We start from the raw sequence: 23,905 nt of genomic DNA on the forward strand, positions 1-23,905 counted from the left end.
ACACACACACACGCATGCACACAAAGAATTTTAAACATAAAAGACTGGATTGTGGAATTTAGGTAAGGAAATTTTATGCTTAATTATTCAAAAAAGGAAAACTCAGTGAAATAGGAACTTCTAAAAAAGTGTATATTCTTCTCTCTTCCACCATCCCTGTCTGCTTTCAGTCTAATTAGCGAGTGCTATCAATGCCACAGCAATCTATCTTTAGGGTCACCATATGATGATTTATTGTCCAAAGCAACAAACATTTAAAAGCAAAAAGGGGCACTAGTAATAACCATGCTTCAAGTAAAGCAGGATAGTCTCTAATCATCAAAATGTTTGGCCACCCCATTCACTTTGAATTCGTCCCACTCTTTCCATTTACTGTTCCAGTCATTTTTGGCATAGCATCCAAACTACCAAAACAAGTTGCTAATGGTGTCTGTTCTCCAATCAATCTATACACAAAGGCCAGATTAATTGCCCAAATTACAATTTTTATGTTTCTCAACATTCTGTCTCAAAACACTTTCAAGGTTTCTTACTATCTAAAAATATAAAAAATTTTAGTTGCCTACAATCTGGTCCCAAGATATCTTCTCAAGTTAAGCCCATTAACCTACTACTTTACACACATATGTAAGTGACATCCTAAGTCAAACCAGATTGCTTTCCACCATTTATCTCTGTGCATATTCCCACTTCCTCCATCCCAAGTGCTCCCCTGTGTACTGCTCTGTCCCTCTCTCTTTCCAAATCCTGCCTATCCCCATCCCCACAAACTTGAACCTAAATGCTACCTTCCTTCTCCAGGGGCCATCCCTAGATTACAGTATATCCTCAATGTGGTCAATACGTTCTTCAAAACTAACTTCAAGTGAAACAATGGATAGCAGGTCCTGAAATAATGCCATTGCTTTCAACATGATTTCATTATAACATTGATGGGAAAAAAAGGCTGCAATATACTCATTTCGTTTAAAGTTGTATCTCCAAGAACCTATCGACAAAGTTAATTGCTTCTACTTCAAATTACAGTCTGCTGAGTATCACCACTCCCAAAGTAAGCTCCATGAGAATAGGGCTTATTTCTTTGTTACCGCTGCTTAACCCCATGTTACTACAGCCACCCCCAAGTTATTTGCAAGAACTTATAAGTGACTGGTATGAGAAGTCTTTAACTTTATTTCCAAATCCCAAATGTCTAAGTCCAACACAAACTTTAACCACAGTCAAAGCAAGCAGCAGATGACGGTCCATCTATCAAAGTCTGTGTAGAGAAAGAACTAAATGCCCCTCACTTTTATGTATCATCTAATCCCAATAACTTTACATGACTTTGTGATATTTACAATGAAAGTAACCCAATGAAACAATTTTCTGATATAGTTTTGTTCCTCCCTGATTCATAAAAGGGGAAGGATGACCAGGACACAAACTTTTCAGTGCTCCTTTCCATTATAGGTGTAATGATACAAAATTCTGTTTTTGGCATTACAATGGTGTAGTATAATATATAGTAAACAGAACTGTTCAGTGAGTTTTTAGTAAATCACAAGAATTAAAGAAAAAGACGAGTGAAACATAAAGACACTGTTTTGATGTGCGACTGCCAAATTTTAAAAAACCTGCTTTGCAGCAGATTACAGGGAGTAGATACTTGCATGCCTGTGGAATTTTACTCCTATCAACTTGCACAAAGATGAACAAAAAGTAAGTATGATCTTTGAAAGACAGAAATCATTTGTTAAAAACTAAATCAGTAAGCTACTACTGGAAGAGAAGAATCAAATCCATTATAATAAAACTTTTTAAGCTTATTTGCTAAAAACCAGTCATCTGAAAGTTAAAACTTAGCAAAAGTTTCCAATTTAAATTTATATATAAAAATGGAATACCGAAAGTATTATAAACTATATGATACATAAAAAAAGAGAAAGAAGAGCAGTAGGTTTATCTCCAGTCATCTACCATAGTGAGAAAGAAGTGGTACAAGTTTGAAAATGTCAGCAAATAAGAGGGCAAATTCACTTTCAACAAAGAGGAAATAAAGATCAAAGAGGACCTTCCTGCAGAAGGAACAGGTGCTTAAAAACATGTTGGCATTGAACTGCTCCTTTTGGATAGCAAAATAACTATTCATTATTTGGCAATGGAGTGTCAAACACGAGAGAAAGCCACAGAGAAAAAAGATGGAAGAAATGTGTGTGATCACCACTGTATGTGCACACTTGTTCTGCAGGGTACAGGATAATGAAAACAGAGGAGAGATCACCCCAAGAGAATAAAATAAGAGTGGCATAGGAGGAGATCCTGGTGTAGACTGTCATATGGTGTTGTTGGAGATGATGGTATGTTACACCAGATCACAGCCATATTATGGCAGGGTACACTAATGCCTCCCAGAAATGCACAGGATTTAGTTGGCAGAGCTGGAATTTGATCCTAGGTGGTCTCAGCCCAGGATGGGCTTCACCCTCATGTCCTGACCACTCCCCACCTCTCTGTATTCACAGAGCATGATCTTTGTGTCTTAAGAGACAACAGGGTTTACTGGCTGGGCGCGGTGGCTCACGCCTGTAATCCCAGCACTTTGGGAGGCTGAGGCGGGCAGATCATGAGGTTAGGAGTTTGAGACCAACCTGGTCAACATGGTGAAATCCTGTCTCTACTAAAAATATAAAAATTAGCTGGGCGTGGTGGCGGGCGCCTGTAATCCCAGCTACTTGGGAAGTTGAGGCAGAAGAATCGCTTGAACCCAGAAGGCAGGGGCTGCAGTGAGCCAAGATCGTGCCACTGCACTCTAGCCTGGGCAACAGGGCGAGACTCTGTCTCAACTCCATCTCAAAAAAAAAAAAAAAAAAGAGACAACAGGGTTAATTATAGAATTACTTTCACATCGAAGTGGTTATTTGAACCTTACTGTCCTGGTTTTGACAATGAGATTTAGTAGTGTGTACCTGCCTAAACACTGTTGAAGGTGTATGTCACCTCTTTTTCAAATGTAAGTTCAGATGGGAAAACTAAGTTTCTTCTACAGGCTAGAGGCTCGAGAGCTTCTATGAGCCAGTCTTCAGACCAATTTGACCTTTTTCTGAAAAATTACAACTGATCAAACGGGGCATCCTGATGCTGTACATGTCAACTCCAGATAGTTCATAAAATGCCCTGCAGAAGCGTGATAGGGAATGAGCAACCCTACGGAGACAGAATACTAACTTTTACATTTGTAACATGGGCCATTAAAATTGTATTTTGTAATACTGAACTCAAGTGATTATCTGGAATCTCACAGCTTCTGATTTCCTAAGCATTTGCCCTATATTCAAGAATCATTTAAAAAATGGAAGCTAAATTCACATGCAGTGGACTCCTAAGATTTTAATTGCAATATCTAATCAGGATATTTCTTCCTTTCTTTTTTTAAAGTTTTTGTGGGCACACAGGTGTATATATTTATAAAGTACATGCGATATTTTGATACAGGCATACAATGCATATTAATCACATCAGGGTAAATGGAGTACCCATCAACTCAAGCATTTATCTTTTCTTTGTATTATAAACAATCCAATTACACTTATTCTTAAATGTACGATAAATCATTGTTGACTGTAGTCACCCTGCTTTGCTATCGAATACTAGATCTCACTTATTCTAACTATATTATTGTACCCATCAACCATTCCCACTGCGCCCTCCCAACCACTCTTCCCAGTCTCTGGAACCATCACTCCACACTCTATCTCCATGAGTTCAATTGTCTTATTTTACCTCCCACAAAAAAAGTGAGAACATGTGAAGATTTTTTCTGTGCCTGACTTATTTCACTTAACATAATGACCTCCAATTTCATCCACGTTGTTGCAAAGGACAGGATCTTATTCTTTTTTATGGCTAAATAGCACTCCATTGAAGACACAGGACATTTCCACAAACCCAGAAAGTATCCTTGTACTGCAAGCCCTAACCATCCATCTGATTTTACTTGCCTAGATTTTCAGATAATGAAGGCATATATACTTTTTTTGTGTTCAATTTCTTTCCCTCAATATAACAGCTGTCAGACTCATCCACACTGCCGCATGTTGCTGTAGTTCATCTGTTTTAATGGCTTGGTATGTTATTTATCTATTCTTCTGCTACAGACATTTGATTGTTTCTACCTTTTGGATATGTGAACAGAGCCACTCTGAAAATCCTCATACAAAGCTTCCTTGCGAATATAAGTTTTCATTTATCTTGCATAAATACCTATGAGTAGAGTTGCTGGGTCATAGGGCAGATGAATATTTCCCTTGTATTTGTATGGAAAATATTATGGAAAGACTATTAAAGCACAACAAAGAATGCCTTTACTTTTGAAATGTAAAAGCTCAAAAATACAATACACTTTTGCTAATAGCTAAAACCTGTGGTATCAGGGAAGTGCCCTGAGAATTTCAGAATTTTTCAGATTTACAGAAAGATAATACACCATAGATTCTTTAACACCCACCAGAGTCTGGGGGATACTCCTATAATCCAACCTGTAACAAAAAGAAAAATACTCACACTAAGTGGGGTGAAGAGACTATAAACACAGTTTTCCAAACTTCTGGAGGCTTGCAATTAAGGATTTTAAAATATATATTTATAAATACCTATAATTCATTTTAAAACTTATGCATATTAAGTAAGATACAGATGTATCATCAACTATGCTTTTTGTTGTTGCTGTTTGTTTTTGGTTTTTTTTGAGATGGAGTTTTGCTTTTGTTGCCCAGGCTAGAGGGCAATGGTGCAATCTCGGCTCACTGCAACCTCCGCCTCCTGGGTTCCAGTGATTCTCCTGCTTCAGCCTCCCAAGTAGCTGGGATTACAGGCTTACGTCACCACGCCTGGCTAACTTTTTGTATTTAGTAGAGATGGGTTTCACCATGTTGGTCAGGCTGGTCTCGAACTCCTGACCTCAGGTGATTCACCCGCTTTGGCCTCCCAAAATGCCGGGATTACAGGTGTGAGCCACCACACCCGGCCATCATCAATTAGATTTAACAGCTATGTTAAAAGGATACAAACAGGTCATGTTTAATGCAATTTATACATTGTTCAACTTTTCTAGATTTAGACACTAGATCTTCATTATCTAATCATTTATGCTTCCTAACAAATCTGTGGTATTGGCAGTGCATTATCCCTGAGGTTCAGGCAGGGTAGGCAGCTTATCCAAATTTACAAAAGTTCACATTGCAAACTGGCTTCCAACCCAGAATACCTGATTCAAAGTCCTCATGTTTTAACCGTTACATTATACTTTCTCCAGTCTTATGATGCCTTTAAGTGGAAGTATCTTTTGAATTCATCAGACCTCATGTTAGAAAGAAAATCATGTTTATTTAGTATTTTTAGATCTGTATACTTTTTAAAAAAACTACAACAAAGTAATCACCAGAGAGCTGAAACAAATGTGTATTTCCAAATCATTAAAACTATGTCAACTAAAAAAATAATTTGAACCACTGCCTATCACAAAGGCCCAAATACTCTAGCATTCAGGGCATTGAACAGTTTATATGAGCAACCTTGCTTGCAAATGTTCTGCATTAGTCAAAATCATCTGTCCACAATTCCCCAGAGTAGACCTGGTACTTTCCTCTCCAAGTTAGGCTCCTTAATAGGAGCATCCTATGTGTTCCTCAGTAACACAGATCACTGTCCTCTCCCAGAGTGCCCGCCGTTTTTGTTTTTGTTTTTGTTTTTGAGACGGAGTCTTGCTCTGTTGCTAGGCTTGAGTGCTGTGACATGATCTTGGCTCACTGCAACCTCCGACTCCCTGGTTCAAGCGATTCTCCTGAGTGCAGGCTTTTCTAAGCACTCTCACGCATACTGGTCTTGCTTTTACAAATTCATGCTGCTTATTTTTGGGGAGATCAATCATATGTAGCCAGGTGCTATCTCAGTTTTTCTATTTTTTGATGTTTTTAAGAAATTTCTCATGAATTGTATCCATAAATTAACCAATAACCAATTAAACCCATGCTCTCTGTAGTCCCCAAAGCCTTGCAAAAATGAATGTGCTCAATATATTTTAAAAAATGAATTAGTTTTCTATAAATTTGAAATAATGGGTAGAAAAGGTTTTCCGAACAAAAAAATACATGACTAATTTACTTGGAGAATAACAAATATCAGAGAAAAGAAAAAATGAAGAGTGACCACATTTTATAAAGAATTTTGATGCCAATTACCACCTTGATCTGCTCTGACGGCTTTGGCAGACAGAACATGACAAAGAATTTGATTGACTTAACTTAAACAAAGGGGTTTATGAGAGGGAAATGACAAAAAAGGATTTGTCTTTAAAGCCTCACTCTGCTATTTTGTGGATGAACTGCTGGGGGCGCCAGCGTGATTACTGAGATGGGTCATGAGCTTTAATATGGTCCAGGCAACAGAGAGGATGAACTGCACTGGGGTAGAGGTCATAACAGAGATGAAAAGAGTTATGTTAACCCGACAAGGCCTGATGATCAGTTGGACATAGAGGGTAAGGGAAAAGGAGAAATTAAACAATGTTGTTTGGGTTCTTGATTTAAGCAATAAAGTAGATGGTGGCTCCATGTAATGAGATAAAAGTTGAGGAATATGGAATCAGAAGTCCTCTCTTAAAAGGTTACATTTGAAATACTTATCTTAAACACCTAAGTGGAGATGTCAGGTAGATAGCTGAATATTCATCTGGTTGATCAACTTAGACTTTAACTTATCCTATACAGCTGGTAGAAAAATACGCTTTCATATAATTTTCTGAATTTTTCTCCAAGATGATGTGGCAGTACTAAGTTCCAAACTGACCTGCCATATGCCTTCCAATGCTTAATGTAGGGATCTACAACTACTACTTCGTTGCCAGCTGGTTTTCTGTGAGGTTCTCAGAACTGAGGCATGGTGTGGGTGTCAAAGCGGCCGGCCCTGAAGAGCTGGATGAAGGTGAGAGATGTTCTCCTTTCCATGTGTGCTCCTTTCAGCTATGCACGTGCCAGAGGCAGCTGTCTCCTGGCTCCATGATTCTTTCGCAGCACCTCTAGAACCAGTCTCATTGTGCAGTCCTCTTCCCTCCATGCACACCAGAAGCAGCCAGCCAGGATTCTCTCCTCTGAGCTGCTGAGGTTCTTGAATTAGCTGAGAGACACCAAGTCAGGGTCTTGGTTCCATCATTACACAGGCTTTCTTCTCTTTTATTCCAGTCCTGGGGTAAAATATGCTTCTTTGCAATCTCTAAATCTATATTACAGCCTGTCTTTCTCCTTTTTCAGTTCTCAGTAACTGTGTAACCAATTAACAACGTTCCACAGATAAAGCAAGGTAGAAAGTGTCAGGCACTTTATTTAACCAGAAAAGCTTAAAACACTCCAACACACACAAATATGATGCTCCTCCTCCATTAAAACTATATAAAACTATATAAAACAAAGATTTTTACCTTACCTATGTTCTGCCTCTCTTCAACAATGTATAAACAGATCCATTTAAAAGTAGTAATAATCTCAGAAAAACAAAAGCCAAGTCTCAATAATAAGTACTTACTTCTTCTAATGCTAAATACAACATGATACAATTTGTGATTTTATTAATAGTAATTAATAATAATCTTAATAGGCATGATAAACTTTTGAAAGATTTATATGATTCACAACTCTGGCTACATACTAGCATTAGCAGGGCCACATCATTTTATAGATTAAAAAAACCCTCCAAAGTTGATTGTTATTTCAGATGGATATTATTAGATGATATGGTTGGGCTGGAAGGTGGAACATATAAATACCAATTGGGAGTTTAACAGAGCCTTGTTCTACAAGAGAAGATAATAAATAGGAACCTGAGTTGGGCATGGTGGCTCACACCTGTAATTCTAGCACTTTGGGAGGCCAGGGTGGGTAGATCACTTGAGGTCAGGAGTTTGAGGCTTGCCTGACCAACATGGTGAAACCCTATCTCTACTAAAAATACAAAATTAGCTGGGCATAGTGGTGCACGCCTGTAATCCTAGCTACTTGGGAGGCTGAGGAAGAAAAATTGCTTGAACCCGGGAGGTGTAGGTTGCAGTGAGCTGACATCGTGCCACTGCACTCCAGCCTAAGCAACAAGAGTGAAACTCCATCTCAAAAAAAAAGGAACCTGAAAATTATGACTATCTAAAAATCTCTTAGTTTTGAGAGGTGGGACAGACAGGCAAAAACTAAGAAAAGTATACCTACTGTGGTGAGAGTGGTGAGGAGGGGGCTTAGAGGTGGGCAGGCAGAACCTAAAAGATGTCGTAATGATTGCCTGACAGAAAGTTCTGAAAGTGAAAATAAATTAAACTCATACATATTCAGAATGAGCACTGAGATAGAAAGGTAAAGTAAGTTAAATGACGTGTAACTGGGACTATGATGGGAGTTTGCACAGGCTGCGGTGGAAGACCAAATGAAAAGACCTGGGGAAATAATCACAACAGCTTTAAGAATCTTATGATAATTACAGATTCCTTCTCTAGAAAACACACATGAGTAATGCAGCTGAACCTTTCAACAATATGGGCTTGAACCATGCAGGTCCACTTTTATATGGAAATTTTTCTGCCTCTGCCAGCCCTGAAACAGCAAGACCAAACCCTCCTTCTCCGCTTACTCAGTATGAAGATGATGAAGATAAAGAACTTTATGAGGCTGGGCACGGTGGCTCATGCCTGTAATCCCAGCACTTTCGGAGGCCGAGGAGGGCGGATCACAAGGTCAGGAGATCGAGACCATCCCGGCTAATACGGTGAAACCCTGTTTCTACTAAAAAAATACAAAAAATTAGCCGGGTGTGGTGGCGGGTGCCTGTAATCCCAGCTACTCAGGAGGCTGAGGCAGGAAAATGGCGTGAACTCAGGAGGCAGAGCTTGCAGTGAGCTGAGATCGCACCACTGTACTCCAGCCTGGGCAACAGAGCAAGACTCCGTCTCAAAAAAAAAAAAAAGAAGAAGAAGAAGAAGAAAAAAAGAACTTTATGATGATCCACTTCTGCTTCAATAGCAAATATATTTTCTCTTCCGATTTTCTTAGTAACATTTTCTTTTCTGTAGTTTAAGAATATAGTATATAATATACCTAACATACAAAATATGTGTTGATCAATGGTTACCAGTAATGCTTCCAGTCAACAGCAGGCTAATTTTGGGGAGTCAAAATTAGACGTGGATTTTCAACTGCACGTGGGGGTGGTTCCCCTAACCCCTACTATATAGGTTCAAGAGTCAACTCTGTAAGCAAAAACTTGCATACAATTTTAGGGAGTTAACTGTGAGTATTAAGCTTACCCCTGAAGGTCTGTGATGAAACTGTTCATTCACTCCAACTGCTCTTGCAAGACTTCCAAGGGTAATGCTGTGTAATGTATTCATCACAGTAATGAAGTACTTTTCAAAGTGACTCTGACTCCTCAAAGTAAATGCTTTTCACCAGGAGATATTCATGAGATTTCCAAGCTATCAAGCACAATCTTGACAACCTCACAGAAGAGTAGAGGTAGAAAACTACTTGGCATTTAAAGCAATTTTATGTCACGGCTGCTACTTTTACTTATACCCAAACTATTTTCAGATGTAGTCATGGTGGTAACACCAGAGGAGGTAATTAATTTTGGTTGCTGCCCATCTTAACTTCTTTTTCTTTGTTGTTTCATCAGATGTCTAATGATATCTTCAACATAAATTACTGACTAAAATCTTGAACCTCAGAGTTAGGCTAAGCTAGAATAAAGGTAAGGAAGAAGTATAGGCTACCACCTACTACTTGTGACTGGTGCCTGAAAAGGGAGATGTCTTGTGGAACTGGAGCCCTCAACCTGTAGGACCTAACGCTATCTCCAGGGGGACAGTGTCAAGAGGATTAAATCAGAGGACACCCAGCTGGTGTCTGCTGAGGAATCTGGTGTCAGAACCGACGGGTTGCTGGTGGTGGGGAGAAATCCCTACACATTTTGACGACCACAGACTACAGAAGTACTCGGTGTCGTAAGAGTATAGTAGGAGAAACTGATTTTGTGTTTTCCTATATCCTTATACACACAGATATGTAAGCACTGGTATTTTTCTAACATCGGAGTTTTCATAAGAAATGGAATCAGGAATCAATGAATTAGATAACATTCACACTGGCTGGCCATTATTGGTTAAAATTGGATTGATGCCCCTGTCCTTCAACATAAGCTTTTTTTTTTTTTTTTTTTTTTTGAGACAGTCTTGCTCTGTTGCCCAGGCTGGAATGCAGTGGTGCAATCTCAGCTCACTGCAAGCTCTGCCTCCCGGGTTCACAACATTCTCCTGCCTCAGCCTCCCGAGTAGCTGGCACTACAGGCACCCGCCACCATGACTGGCTAATTTTTTGTATTTTTAGTAGAGACAGGGTTTCAACGTGTTAGCCAGGATGGTCTTGATCTCCTGACCTCATGATCTGCCCGCCTTGGGCTCCCAAAGTGCTGGGATTACAGGCTTGAGCCACTGCACCCAGCCATAAGCAGCTATTTGTTGAGGTGGCTGGTGCTTTAAATATTTTGTACAAATATTTAAGAAACAGTTTATTAGTGGTGAAAAAAAGGCAACTGCTCTGGGACCAGAGTTAGAAGTAATTCAACTCTGGATTTACCCTGTTAGAATTCAGTTTTATAGCAATAGCCATACAGCTTCCCCCCAAATCTTTGATTACTGAAATTCCCAAAGGAGAAAGCAGCTTTGTTTCTATGTGCTATGGTTCAAATGTCCCCTCCAAAACTCATGTTGAAACTTAATCCTCAATGTGGATCATGAGAGCTCTGCCATCAGTCCCTCAATTGATTAGTGGATTAACGGATTATTACAGGAGGAGAACTGGTGGCTTCATAAGGTAAGGAAGGCAGACCTGGGCGAACACATTAGCTCACTTACCCGCTTACCATGTAGTGCCTGCGCTGCCTCAGGACACTACAGAGTCTCCACCAGCAGGAAGGCTCTCACCAGATGCTGCCCTTTGACCTTGGACTTCCCAGCGCCCATAACTAAGAAATAAATTCCTTTTCTTTATTAATTGCCAGTTTCAGGTATTGTTACAAGGAACAGAAATCAAACTAAGACACTGTGAGTTTGAAACTCTCCTAATTTCCCATGGAAGAACTTTTAATGGATTTGACTGCATGGTATTAGGACTACACCTCTTCATTTATTGAAGAACAGATTGCATAGTTTAACTCTGAAAAGTATACAATTAGGTTCCTGGTATATATAATGTTAAGAAATATTTGTTCAACAAATACAAACAGATGCTTAAAACACCTGTTAAAACAGTAGTGTGTTAGATTGTAAAAGAAGGTAATTTTTTCTTTAAGAGGTAGAGAATAACAAAGTGAAACATTACTACAATTGCATATCAATACATGTTCATTTAAAAAACCACAGACAAGGAAAGAACACCATGTAGCATGTTTTTGTTTTGCTTGTTTTTTTGAGACAGGTTCTCACTGTGTCGCCCAGGCTGGAGTGCAGTGGCACGATCTCCACTCACTGCAACCTCCATCTCCTGGGTTCAAATGATTATTGTGCCTCAGCTTTCGGAGTAGCTGGGATTACAGGTGTGTGTCACCACACCCAACTAATTTTTCGTATTTTTCGTAGAGATGGGGATTTACTACGCTGCCCAGGCTGGTATCAAACTCCTGGCTTCAAGAGATACACCCGCCTCAGCCTCCCAAAGTGCTGGGATTACAGGCGTGAGCCACCGTGCCCAGTGTAGTGTTTTCAGGAAGTAAGTTTTCCAGCTGCTGGTCTTTTATGGAGTCTTAAGTTATTCACAGCACTGGAGTGCAGGAGAACACTTTCTCTGGGATGTTCCCAAGCCTTTTCCTCCTCTTTCCCGTCCACTTCCTGCATATCCCTTCCAGGACTGCTAAGGAAAATGAGACATTGGCTCTGCTCAAATTTAATCATCACCAACCTCAAGTCCCCCCTCAACTTCTCTGGCCTCTCCTCCCACATTTCCCTGGTCAAATCTTCTTCGCTCGGCACTCACTCTCTTTCCTGCTGCCCTGGGGAGACATGCCTTCCGCCATGATTGTAAGTTTCCTAAGGCCTCCGCAGTCATGTGGAACTATGAGTCAATTAAACCTCTTTTCTTTATAAATTACCCAGTCAGCAACCATATTCTATAATTTCAGCAAATACAGCACTATCCATCCAGTTATACAAGTCAGAATTCTGGAGTTACAAATGACACCTTCTAGTCAGTCACCATTCACCACATCCTGTCTATATTACCTCTTAAATAACTGCTTATTTCACTCAGTTCTAACTCAACTCTCACCCTCTGGGTCTCCTTTCACACATCCACTCTGGCCCATTAAAATGTTCTCTTACCTCGTAGCCAGAGTGATACTGACAAAATGAAAATAAACCTGGCTCACTTCTTACAACTCTTCAGTAGTGCCCAGTGCTCTTCAGATAAGATCAATATCCTTAAACATGCTAGGTCTACTCACTGGGTACCTTACCTCAATCTTTCTCTCACTCTCTGTACTTTGGCCACAGACACCTTCTTTCAGTTCCTTATCAAACTGACCATGTTCTCTTACAATCTTTTAAAAAACAGCTTTTCTGCCATAATTTATATACCACAATATTTACCTGCTTAAAGTGTAAAATTTAATAGTTTTGGGTATGCTTACATATGTATATGACCATCACACATATATAGATATTAACTGATTTAGAACAGAGCAACCTAATGAGGTGATTTTAAAAATGAGGCAAAAAGGGGTAAGTGACTTGTGGAAGATGTTACATGAATGTGTTTTTAGGTTCCATTTTCACTATGAAAAGCAAACAACAAGTGCTTTGTTAAGGGACTAATATTCAATCATTAATTCAACAAACACTGCTCACTTTCTATGTACGTACAAGGCAGTGAGGGAGAGATACTAAGATGAAACAGACTTCATGCATGTCACTGAAATGCCCAATAAGGGGCAAGGGGATAAACAAACAAAAATTCAGTCCTAATAATTCTATACTATCACAGACAACGCATTCTACTATAACACTAGTACAGAATACAAACCACGGAGGTCTTTCTGGAGATTGCCAAAATACACGACGTAAACAAAGGGTGTTCTGAAAACTGCGGGTTATTTAATATGTGTGGGTGTAAGTGTAAAGGAGCAACAACACAAAACAAAGTTGGAAAGGTAGGCACATGTTAGATGAAGATAAGCTATGAATGCCATGCATTTTTACCATGGGGTGATAGAAAGCCACTGAAAACCTAAAACAAGGAGTGTGATGACATTTCTATATATTAAAAAGATAGTTCTGGCCTCAAGGAGAAAATGGATAGGAGGGAGCACCACCAGTAACAGACCTATTCCATCTGTGACAAAAGAAAAGATATGTGCTATTTGGAGGTAGAATCAGACAGAACTTGGTGATGATATAGATGGGAAGGAGTCAGGGCAGGAGAGAAAAAGGTGGAAGGAAGGTGGGTGAATCCTAGGCAACAAGCATCATTCTACAGAGAAAAGAAGGGAAGAACTGCGATACGGGGAGGGCAGGGAAGAATGTGATTTTAGTTTTCAAAATGTTATGTATGAGATGCCTATGTGGCATCCAGATGGAGGTGTTGAATGGCTGGTTGATTTGGAATTCCGGATTAGGAGCACACTGAAAAATAATCACTACTGCAGTGGTAACTGGAGGCATGGTTACAGAAGAGACTGTCCAGGAAGAACAAATTGGAAATGAGATAGTTTGATTCTAGTGAGAGCATGACACTTCTGAAGAGCAGACATTAAGTGATCAAAAAAGCAATTAAGAACACAGTAATTTTGTTCTATTCTCATTTAACATTATGAAATCTAAGTCTCTGTATATGATGAAGTCTTGTTTTCTAGCCTTGTAAATGGCAGTTTTTCATTAGAAGTTTGTGACATGAATTTCTTTTGTCAGTCGTTCAATGCTTTAACAGAAACATTCCCAGGTATGTTATAATACCACAAATGCTAAATTAAAAAATCAAAGTATTTTTATTTAAATTGACAGAAGTATTCATAAAATCAATTACTGTCACAAAGTAAGCTAATTCCTAAACTAGCGAACTTTCTCAGAAATATATTCTACAAAGAAGGTTACTAAAAATAAGCTGAGGCTATGTCAGTTTAAAGGCATAACTAAAAATACTTTGATAAATACCTTTATATTTTATTTATACCTTAAAGATTAAGTTTTTCTCCACAAAGGTTTTAAAGGTTAGGAGAATTAAAACACATCTACTTATTTATATAATTTGGCAATATGGTTTCAGAGTTAATTCCCATAAAGGAGCCTTGTGATGAATAAGCAGGATAATTTAATAGTCACTTTCAAATTTTTCAAAATACGGTTATTAAAAATACAAACAAAAATCAAGCTATAATGGACTACCAAAAGCTTACCTGAAATAATACTAAGATGCTTATTTGAATCATTTAATATACTATTAAAATGTCACAATGGTAACTATCTTAATTTTACTTATAAATATCAAAACACTAAAACATTTGAAATGTAAAGAAAAATTAAATATGAGTTAAAATACAAGCAAATTAAATATAGTAAGGGACATGGGATTTTTGAATCATTTAATAATTAAAATGTCACAATGGTTACTATCCTAATTTTACTTATAAATATCAAAACACTAAAACATTTGAAATGTGGTAAAGAAAAATTAAATATGAGTTAAAATACAGGCACATTAAATATAATAAGGGACGTGATTTTCTTAACGTTTTTACTAATTCAAGTTCAATGTACACTAATATAAAGTGAACGATTACAAATACTTTGCCTATGTATAAGGAACATGATGCCACTTACCCACCATCAGAAGGGCATGCAAACAAATTAAAGGGATGTATAAAAATAATTGAACTAAAGAAAATATACTGAGAAATCACTCGCCTATTTTTCTAATAAATGACCATTATTTAAAAATATGTATTGAAATTAATTTTACAGTATCTATGTAGAGTATCATACATTTAACAAAGAAATTAAAAAAAAAAAAACCCAAACACTAAAATGCATTATCCCAACCAATGAGAAGTGTATAGGATATAAATATTTTATATAATTATATAAAATATATAATTATATATTTAATCATAAAATAGTTTACATTAATATTAAAATTAACAGGTACAAGCAATTATAAAATGTAATAAACTAAACATGCAAATTCTGAGGGTGCATGGAATACAAAGTTAAAGTAAAAGGACTTCCTTTAAAAATGCAAAAGTATTTCCTGGGGATAAATATTTAATTTAATAAATATTTCCTAAGCCCTATTATTCTATGCCCAGGGTACCTTTTTTTTAAAAAAATATTTGCAACACCTAAAATTTAGAATTACAAGATGTCTAAATCTTTTGTCAACCTGAACAAAACCTTGTGTTGAAAGAAGCGGTTCCTCAATGGATCCTTACAAGAATCAAGAGGAGGGTGTTATTCATACAGAGTCTCCTTTTGGGAAAGCTTGTTCACAGTTACCAGAAACAAGACATATTTTTTATCACCAAGAAGCCCGATCAAACTAAACCTCCAAGTTTAAGTAAAAGCTCTCTGTTGTGTTTAAGAAGCCAGAGTCACTGCCAGGCAACATTACGGCTGGGCAGACAGTAAGCAAAGCTTTATATAGCTGCTCAACGATTTAGATAATTATGGTATGATGTTGAGGGAAGTCTTAAAACCTGTACCTTGGCAAACTTCTTAATCTGTCTGTATGGACTGGCACCCAAATAGATGGTATTTTTAATTATTTGTGAAAATTCTAGTTAGGGCAATGTGCCTATTATCCTAAGGCAGAATAAGCCACACACCTAAAACATGGAGATAGAATATAAAAATTATGACCCTGATATAGAAGTGGATTTTACTCAGAAGTGTCCCTCTTCACAAGAAAGAAAATCAGCACGTTTAAATTTCCGCAGTGCTTTTCTCCACTGTCATTTTTCCCAAAGCAGCATACACCCATAAGACTACCTTATACACAGCACACAAAGGTGATGGCTGTGATTCCAAGGAGCTCTGCAGAAATTAGAGATCTCTCGTAAGGACTACAGAGGTCTTTGTATTCTACACTTAAATGAGATTTTAGGATATTATCTGTCAATGAGTCAAGTTTTATTAATGGTTCAACAGTTATCTTAGAGCTATAGGATTTTAATCAGATTACACTGATGTGTGATTACACACTGACCAGTAAAGATTAATATATAAACAAAAAAAACTGTACTTTAAAAAATATTTTACTCTTTCTCACCTGAACTGAACAACTGTTCTCTCCCCCAAAATACCCACATTTCCCTGGTGAAACATTTTTGAAAGACACATCCACATTTTCAAGCCACTAGGGTTAGCAACAACCAAATTATTATTTGCTTTATGAAACTGTACCTTAGTGGCTTGACAATGTTAAGACCTCCAAAAAGACCTTGTTTATTTTGTTAAAAGTATTTTACAGTCTCGAAATTTCTGGCATAAACTGTATTTCGGGTGTTTTTCTGAAGGGCAGACACAAACCACCAATGTAAGAACTACTGTTACTGATATCTTGAGGATGAGTAAGGTCACACAAAGTGTAAGTGATGTTCATCACCTTAGACATGTGCAGGAACATTTTCTCACTAAAAAGTCACTACACCAAAATTTAATTCTTTTGAGAGACAGGGGAGAGCTGAAGCTCTCTCTGAAAGTACAGTTGTCCCTCATTATCTGCGAGGAATTGGTTCCAGAACAACAAAATCTACAGATACCAAAAATCCATGAATGCTCAAGTCTATGATATAAAATGGCATAGTATTTGTATATAACCTACGCACATGCTCCAGTCTACTTTAAATCATCTCTAGATTACTTGTAATACCTAATGCAATGCCCACATATCACTTCATTCATGTGGATTCAATGTAGTGCTTGAAGGATGAAAATTTAAGTTTTGCTGTCTTTGTAACTCTGTGGAATTTCCTCATTGGTTGAATCCATGGGTGCAGAACCCATGTATATGCAGGTTGTATTTACATGCAACCTGAATAATCCAGTTTATAAACCTAAGTATCTTATTTATTTTCCAAAAGGGCTTTTAATGTTCTTATTTTGCGAGAAAAACTATGACAAAGGAAAAAATACATATGTATTACATGCAGTGAGGAAAATTAAAGTCAGTATCTGGCTAATGTTTGTTAAAGCAAAACAAAGAATCAGTATAATAGCATTATCTGAAAATATATTTAAATTAAGATGGGAAATTTACATCTAGAGTTGTCACTTTTTTCCTCTAGAGACTTGGAACAAACTGTCTTTCCTCAAATGTGCTTATTGTACCACATTTAGTGAAAAAACAAGCCTGAACAAGCTGATCGCCTGCATGGGAACATGGATCAACTCATTCTCATTAAGAATTTAAGAAGCTATCAGCCTTCTATACAGTTTTGCCTATATGAGAGAAAGCAACGACTGGCTTCTTTCAAACCTATAATTTATGAGTTTATTCAAACCCGCCAAAATGCTTTAAGTAAACGCCTCTCACATTTGAAAATTCCCATGGCAACTAATTTAGGTTGGCAGACAGGCAGTCCCAAATTCAATCCTTTTATCCTGCAGCTAAACCATTACAATGGTAATTCTGCTCTGACACTCTGAAGAGACTGCTAATTACCACACTCTGGGTCCCCAGACAGATTTCTCATTCAGATTAAAACAGCTGTGCAAGGTAGAAACCAGTAATAACACCTTTCTTTACATGAGAGATGTTCTTTCCCATTACAGCTCTATCAAGGAGCCAGTACATTACCTCTAGATGTCTTTTAATATATCTTTTAATACCTCTCCTTCTCTCCCAATAAAATGAAAAGGAGGCCAACAATACCACAAATTTCAATTATCAATATTTGATCAAGAGCTAAATAAATGCAGTACCATCAAATTTGGTTAAAGAACTAAATCAAAGATAAAATTACTATATCCCTATAGTTACGATGTCTGTTACCTTCCCATTCATTAACTCTTTTTTTTTTGAGATGGAGTCTCGCTCTGTCGCCCAGGCTGGAGTGCAGTGGCCGGATCTCAGCTCACTGCAAGCTCCGTCTCCCGGGTTTATGGCATTCTCCTGCCTCAACCTCCCGAGTAGCTGGGACTACAGGCGCCCGCCACCTCACCCGGCTAGTTTTTCGTATTTTTTAGTAGAGACGGGGTTTCACCGTGTTAGCCAGGATGGTCTCGATCTCCTGACCTCGTGATCCGCCCGTCTCGGCCTCCCAAAGTGCTGGGATTACAGGCTTGAGCCACCGCGCCCGGCCTCATTCATTAACTCTTAACATTTGCAGGTTATAATTAATACTCAGCTAATTATGACTCAAATGCATATTGCAGACAGAAAAGAACCTTTGGGGAACATGAAATGCAAACTTTTAAAAAGTGCATTTTGTGACAGATGCCTTTCTATTATCCTAAATTTCTATAACATGTAGTGTTATTTGAAAATGAATTAAAATTACTTTTGTTTTGATGAATACTTTCAAATGTCATAATATTCCTGACAACTTTAAATTTCAAAACCCACAGGTGGAAATCTGTCTTCATCTATTAGATCATTTACTTTTATAGTACTGACCTCCATGTATATAAAGAGATCAGCTATATGTTAAAAATTGATCTGTATTCAAGCTCTCAAATACCTAAAAAGTAAACATACAGAGAAAACAAGCACACAATTTTACTCACCATAAAGAAGAAGATCTGTTATTTCAACACTTTATGAAACGTCTAGGTCTGCAGGCATATTGTGTGCAAAAGTCTATTTTAAATTACAAGACAACATCAATGAACTTCAGTTGCCTGAAATCACTTAATTTCTGTAATACAGGTAAACTGCTCCTCAGTCTAGCCCTTTCAGATTAGTATCCTATCTCCCCAGTGGAAATCTTTTACCTCTCCACTTCCTATTAAAACTGTGGGAAAGTTATAGTGAAAATAAGATACAGGATCCCTCATCTCTATTTTCTCAATTTTAATATCAGCATAATCCAGCATAATATTCCTCCAATTTCGCCATTCTTTTTTTTCTTTTTGAGACGGAGTCTCACTCTGTTACCCAGGCTGGAGTGCAGTGGCAGGATCTCAGCTCACTGCAAGCTCTGCCTCCTGGGTTCACGCCATTCTCCTGCTTCAGCCTCCCGACTGGCTGGGACTACAGGTGCCTGCCACACGCCTGGCTAATTTTTTGTATTTTTAGTAGAGATGGGGTTTCACTATGTTAGCCAGGATGGTCTTGATCTCCTGACCTTGTGATCCACCTGCCTCGGCCTCCCAAAGTGCTGGATTACAGGCGTGAGCCACCGTGCCCAGTCCCTTCTTGTGTTTTTAGGTCTCTTCTGAGAAGATCACAAAAGATAATAGAATATGTATCCATATAAAATCTTGACTAAGAAATATCATGTATTACTTTCCAACTAGATGAATGAGGATTAATGGAAGGAGGAAAGATGGTATCTGATACCTGAGAAGCATTCCCATAATGTGTGCTCATGTGTGGAGAGACAGTTTTATACATATTATTTTTTAGTAATGTTATATAAATAATTATGTAATTTTGGGGGGGCTACTATTCCTTGTAAATAAAAGCCTATATTGACAAGATGACGACTAGCAAACAGGGTACATTTTGCAGGGAGGGAACAGAAGTACTCTCTTTTGGTATGGTGCCTCTTGGGATCACAAATTGAACTTGCAAATGACATGCAGTTGCAAGTAACCAGTCCATACATGGTTAAACACATAAAATGCAAAAAGAGGAAGAAGGAACGTGTATGTGCCTTGCATGTCCACATAATTAAAACAATAATTATTACCTTTATAAAGTCTCTCTAAGGCAAGCAGGCCATACTGTTTAGTACTATCTTTACAGAAAACATGCTGCATGAAATAACTGGTATTTGGGGAGAAAAAAATAAAGACCTCAAAATTAAAGCAACGAAAAAGTTAACACCATATGAAATGAAAGAGCAAAACTTTTTAATGATGCCAAACCACGTTCATACAGGTTGTATAAGCTATAATAGACGGATTACATACATAGATATGCATGCAGTACGTGTACACCAGATTATTTTGCCCTTTCAGTGCCATCAAGAAGAATACACGGGTATGTATATCTTTACAATGAATGAATGGATATTTTTGCACACCTTTCAGAAACTGACAAAACTAGAGAAAAGGAAAAAAAAAAAAAGGGTAGACACGGGAGAAGATCTGAGTGTTTTCAACTATCTTCATCTATAAACGATATAGAATATATACCCGACTACTGCAGAATACACACTAAGTGTACGTGAAACATTCATCAAAATAGACCATATGCTGGGCTATCAAAAAGTTATTATTAGATTAAAAGAAGACTACCATCTTACCACATACATACTGAACATAACAAATTAGAAATCCACAACAATATGATAAATAGAAAAGTCTCAAATATTTGGAAACATTTGGAAATAAAACACAGATCAAAGAAGAAATTACAAAGAAAACTGGAAAAAGCTTTTACACTGAATGATAATGAAAATACAGCATAATATTTGTTGGATATAGCTAAAGCATTACTCAGAGAGAAATGTATATCCTTAAAAGAACAGTCTCACAAGTACAAAAGACAGGTCTCAAATCACTGATCTTCTACCTTTAAGATGCCCCCAAGTAAAATTAAACCTTAGTAGAATAAAGATGTAAAAGCAGATATCAATAAAACAGGGAAAAAAATGAGAAAAATCGACAAAACCAAAAGCTGATACTTACAAAAAGGTTGATAAAACTGATAAAACTCTAGAACCAGATTGAATCAAGAAGAAAAAAAAAAAGTAGATTATCTGAAGTCAACCAATTTAGACCAGATAAAAACCTACATATAACTAGAGAAACAACTCTTGCCCAGTTATTGAATGTTTTGTCACCAGGAAACAAAAGGGTTAAAGTAAACTATCAAAATCAAAGAAACACCTGAAACTAAACTGGTGTCATTTTCAGAGTAAACATGCTCTCCAGGTAAAATGTTATTTGACTCTACTAATAAATGGTGTGTGATTATCTCAAAACCCTTATTACTTTTGCAGTATAATTACAATACTGAACTGTTCTCTGAAAAGAAACAAGTATAATTGCCCTTATAATGTTCAAACTTCTCTGGGTTTTTGCACATTTGTTGGTAAAACAGCAAAGAAAAGTCTACCATACTGTTTTGAAACCCAAATATGAATTGAAAAGATTTGAACTGATTTATTAAACATTTAGTTACATGTAAAGTTATGCAAATTGATGAAACACTAAAATCTTCAAAATTGTTTTAAAAATTAGAACTGCATCACAAAGAGAAGGAAGTACAATCTTTAATCAGATTTATTAGCCTTTTCAGCAGATGGAAAAATACAAAATATTACATTTCCTTATGAGTTTATATTAAGCAAAAAGTCTACACCTCTCTACTCTCCACCCCGCTAGGACCCTCAAGCTTGGACTAGATGTTTTTTGCTATATAACACCTAACAAAATGGGCAAAAAACCATTAAAATACACAAAACTCTTTGTCTTTCTAAAAAAAGAACTAACTCTATCTTTCCAAAAAAGAACTTACTCATTCTTTGTATGATAATGTAAATGGAATATTTCCCATTTAAAAAAAAAAAAAGTTCAAGATGTGAACATTAAAGATAAAAATAAAGTTCTTATGTTACAAAAGTATCTCATGTTACGTAAGTACCACAAAGCTCCTTAATATAAAAACTGACCTAAATAACAAATAGTTGTAAGAACCAAGAGATTTTACTCACATTTTTTAAATTAAAGGGCTTAAAAAAAAAAAAAAGTCTATTAGAAAAAGCAAAGATCAAAGTTTGATAATACCCAGGGTTTGAGAGTGTGTTGAGAAATAGGCATTTTCGTGCAATACTGGCAGGACAGTAAATTGGTACAAACTTTCTGGAAGGCAACTTAGAAATTTTAACATGAACAAAATAATAAAATTTAAAATGCACTTCCTCTTTAACCTAGTAATTCTACTTCAAGAGACTTATCCTTCAAGTACATATGCACAAGTTAATGAACTCTGACAAATTGATGCAGCATCTCTTCCACTGAAGAGAAGGGAAACGTTCACTACTGGACATTCTGCCGCTGCCTATTTAGGAAGGTGCCTGTAGTGGTAATAAACAGGTCTAAGGAACTACCATGAGGTTGAGTGACTGAGGTGGAGTGGAAGATAATGATCACTGGAGATGAGGCAATATAAAAGAACTGAGAGGCCAAAGTACTGGAAGGATTATTTATAAACACATTAAAATCTTTGGGGGGGAGGTGGAAATTTCGGTTCTTTTTCCTTTTGTGCCATTCTTTCTTGAACCCATGCTTGTGACACTTTTAACCCCACTGTTCCAAAAAAAAAAACAAATTGACTGGCAAGGTCACCAATGACCACTACTTGCCAAATCCAATGGCTGATGATTTCCTGTTCCCACCTATAAGGTCTAAGCGTGACTTCCAGCTCTCCTCCAAATCCAGGAGCTCCCAGCTTTGCTCTCCCTTGCTGGATCCTCCTCCTCTTCCTGTTACATGGTGAAGCACCCCAGGCTTAGTCCTCAATTTTTCTTCTACACTTATATCCAATTTCTTGATGACACATCCAGTCTCATAGCTCAGAAAGCTTTTGATCTAGTGACAATTCTTAATTCTATATATTCTAGGTTCCACTTTCTCACCTAATTCCTGTTACAACCAAAAGCCCATTCAACATTCGCTATCAACTTTTACACTTCCAAATCTAATTTTTTGACTTTCTTCCCAAACCTGCTTCTGTAAAAGTGTAAATAAACGACAACTCCAATTGCTTGAAGTTATCACATACCATATCACACCAAGTCTGTCAAAATTCCTATCCGTTTTACCTTCAAAAAAAATCCATGATCTGACTACTCAGCACCTTCAACACTACTCCAAGTCACTTTCATCTCTAACTCAACTGCAAAGAATTCCTTACTGGAATCTCTGCTTTCCCCACTGCCTTCAAAGTCTGTTCTAAGGCCAGCAGCTGGAATGATCCTTTGAAATGCAAATTACACTTTGTCCCTCCTTTCCTCAAATTCTTCTGATAAACAGCTTCTCATCTCAGACTAAAACCCAATCTCCTTACCAGGCCTACAGGCCTTGGATCTGCCACTGCCTCCTGTCCCCACTGACTTCAACTCCCACTGCTCTTCAGACTGCTCATTAAGCTCCTCACTGGACCCCGATACTCTCTGAACATGCCTCAGGGCCACCGCACTTTTCAGTTAGGTTTTTTCTTCGATGTCACCTTCTCGAACTAGCCCATATAAAACAGTAGTTCCCTAATCTCAGTTCTCTATTCCCTTATTCTGCTTTATTTTTCCTCACAGCACTTTGTTACAACAGAATATTGCTTGTATTTGTTTTCCTCATTGTCAGTAATCCAACCCCAATCAGAAGGTAAACTTCAGGATGGCAGGCACTTTGCTGGTCAGCTTTTATTTATCATTGGTGTATCCTTCACAGCTGTCCCAGTGTCTAACCTACAGCAGGCATTCAATTAACATTTGCTGAATGAACTACGAAGGCCTGGAGGTGAGAAGACTGAAGGTTTAAGAAATTCCAATAAATACAGAAAGACTCAAGCTGTGGTAGGGTGCGGAAGATGTGTACATATGAGTGTGTGCTTCAGGTATAGCAAAAAGTAAAATAAAATGAAACCTGAAAGGTAAGCTATGGCAAATCACAAAGAAACTTGTAGGCCGTGCTAAGGAGTTTTGTATTTTTTTCTCAGAGTAAGGAGGAATCACTAAAACA

General features: G+C 37.5%; 1 protein-coding gene across 5 annotated transcripts in view; it reads right to left on the bottom strand.

The window, feature by feature from the left end:
- Nucleotides 1–23,905, bottom strand: part of QKI (QKI, KH domain containing, RNA binding) — a 167,222-nt gene that overhangs the window by 17,363 nt on the left and 125,954 nt on the right. The gene's annotated exons all lie outside the window — the stretch shown is intronic.

Source organism: Colobus angolensis, unplaced genomic scaffold (assembly GCF_000951035.1).
Source record: "Colobus angolensis palliatus isolate OR3802 unplaced genomic scaffold, Cang.pa_1.0 Scaffold14, whole genome shotgun sequence".
In the NCBI taxonomy this organism is placed as follows: Eukaryota; Metazoa; Chordata; class Mammalia; order Primates; family Cercopithecidae; genus Colobus; species Colobus angolensis.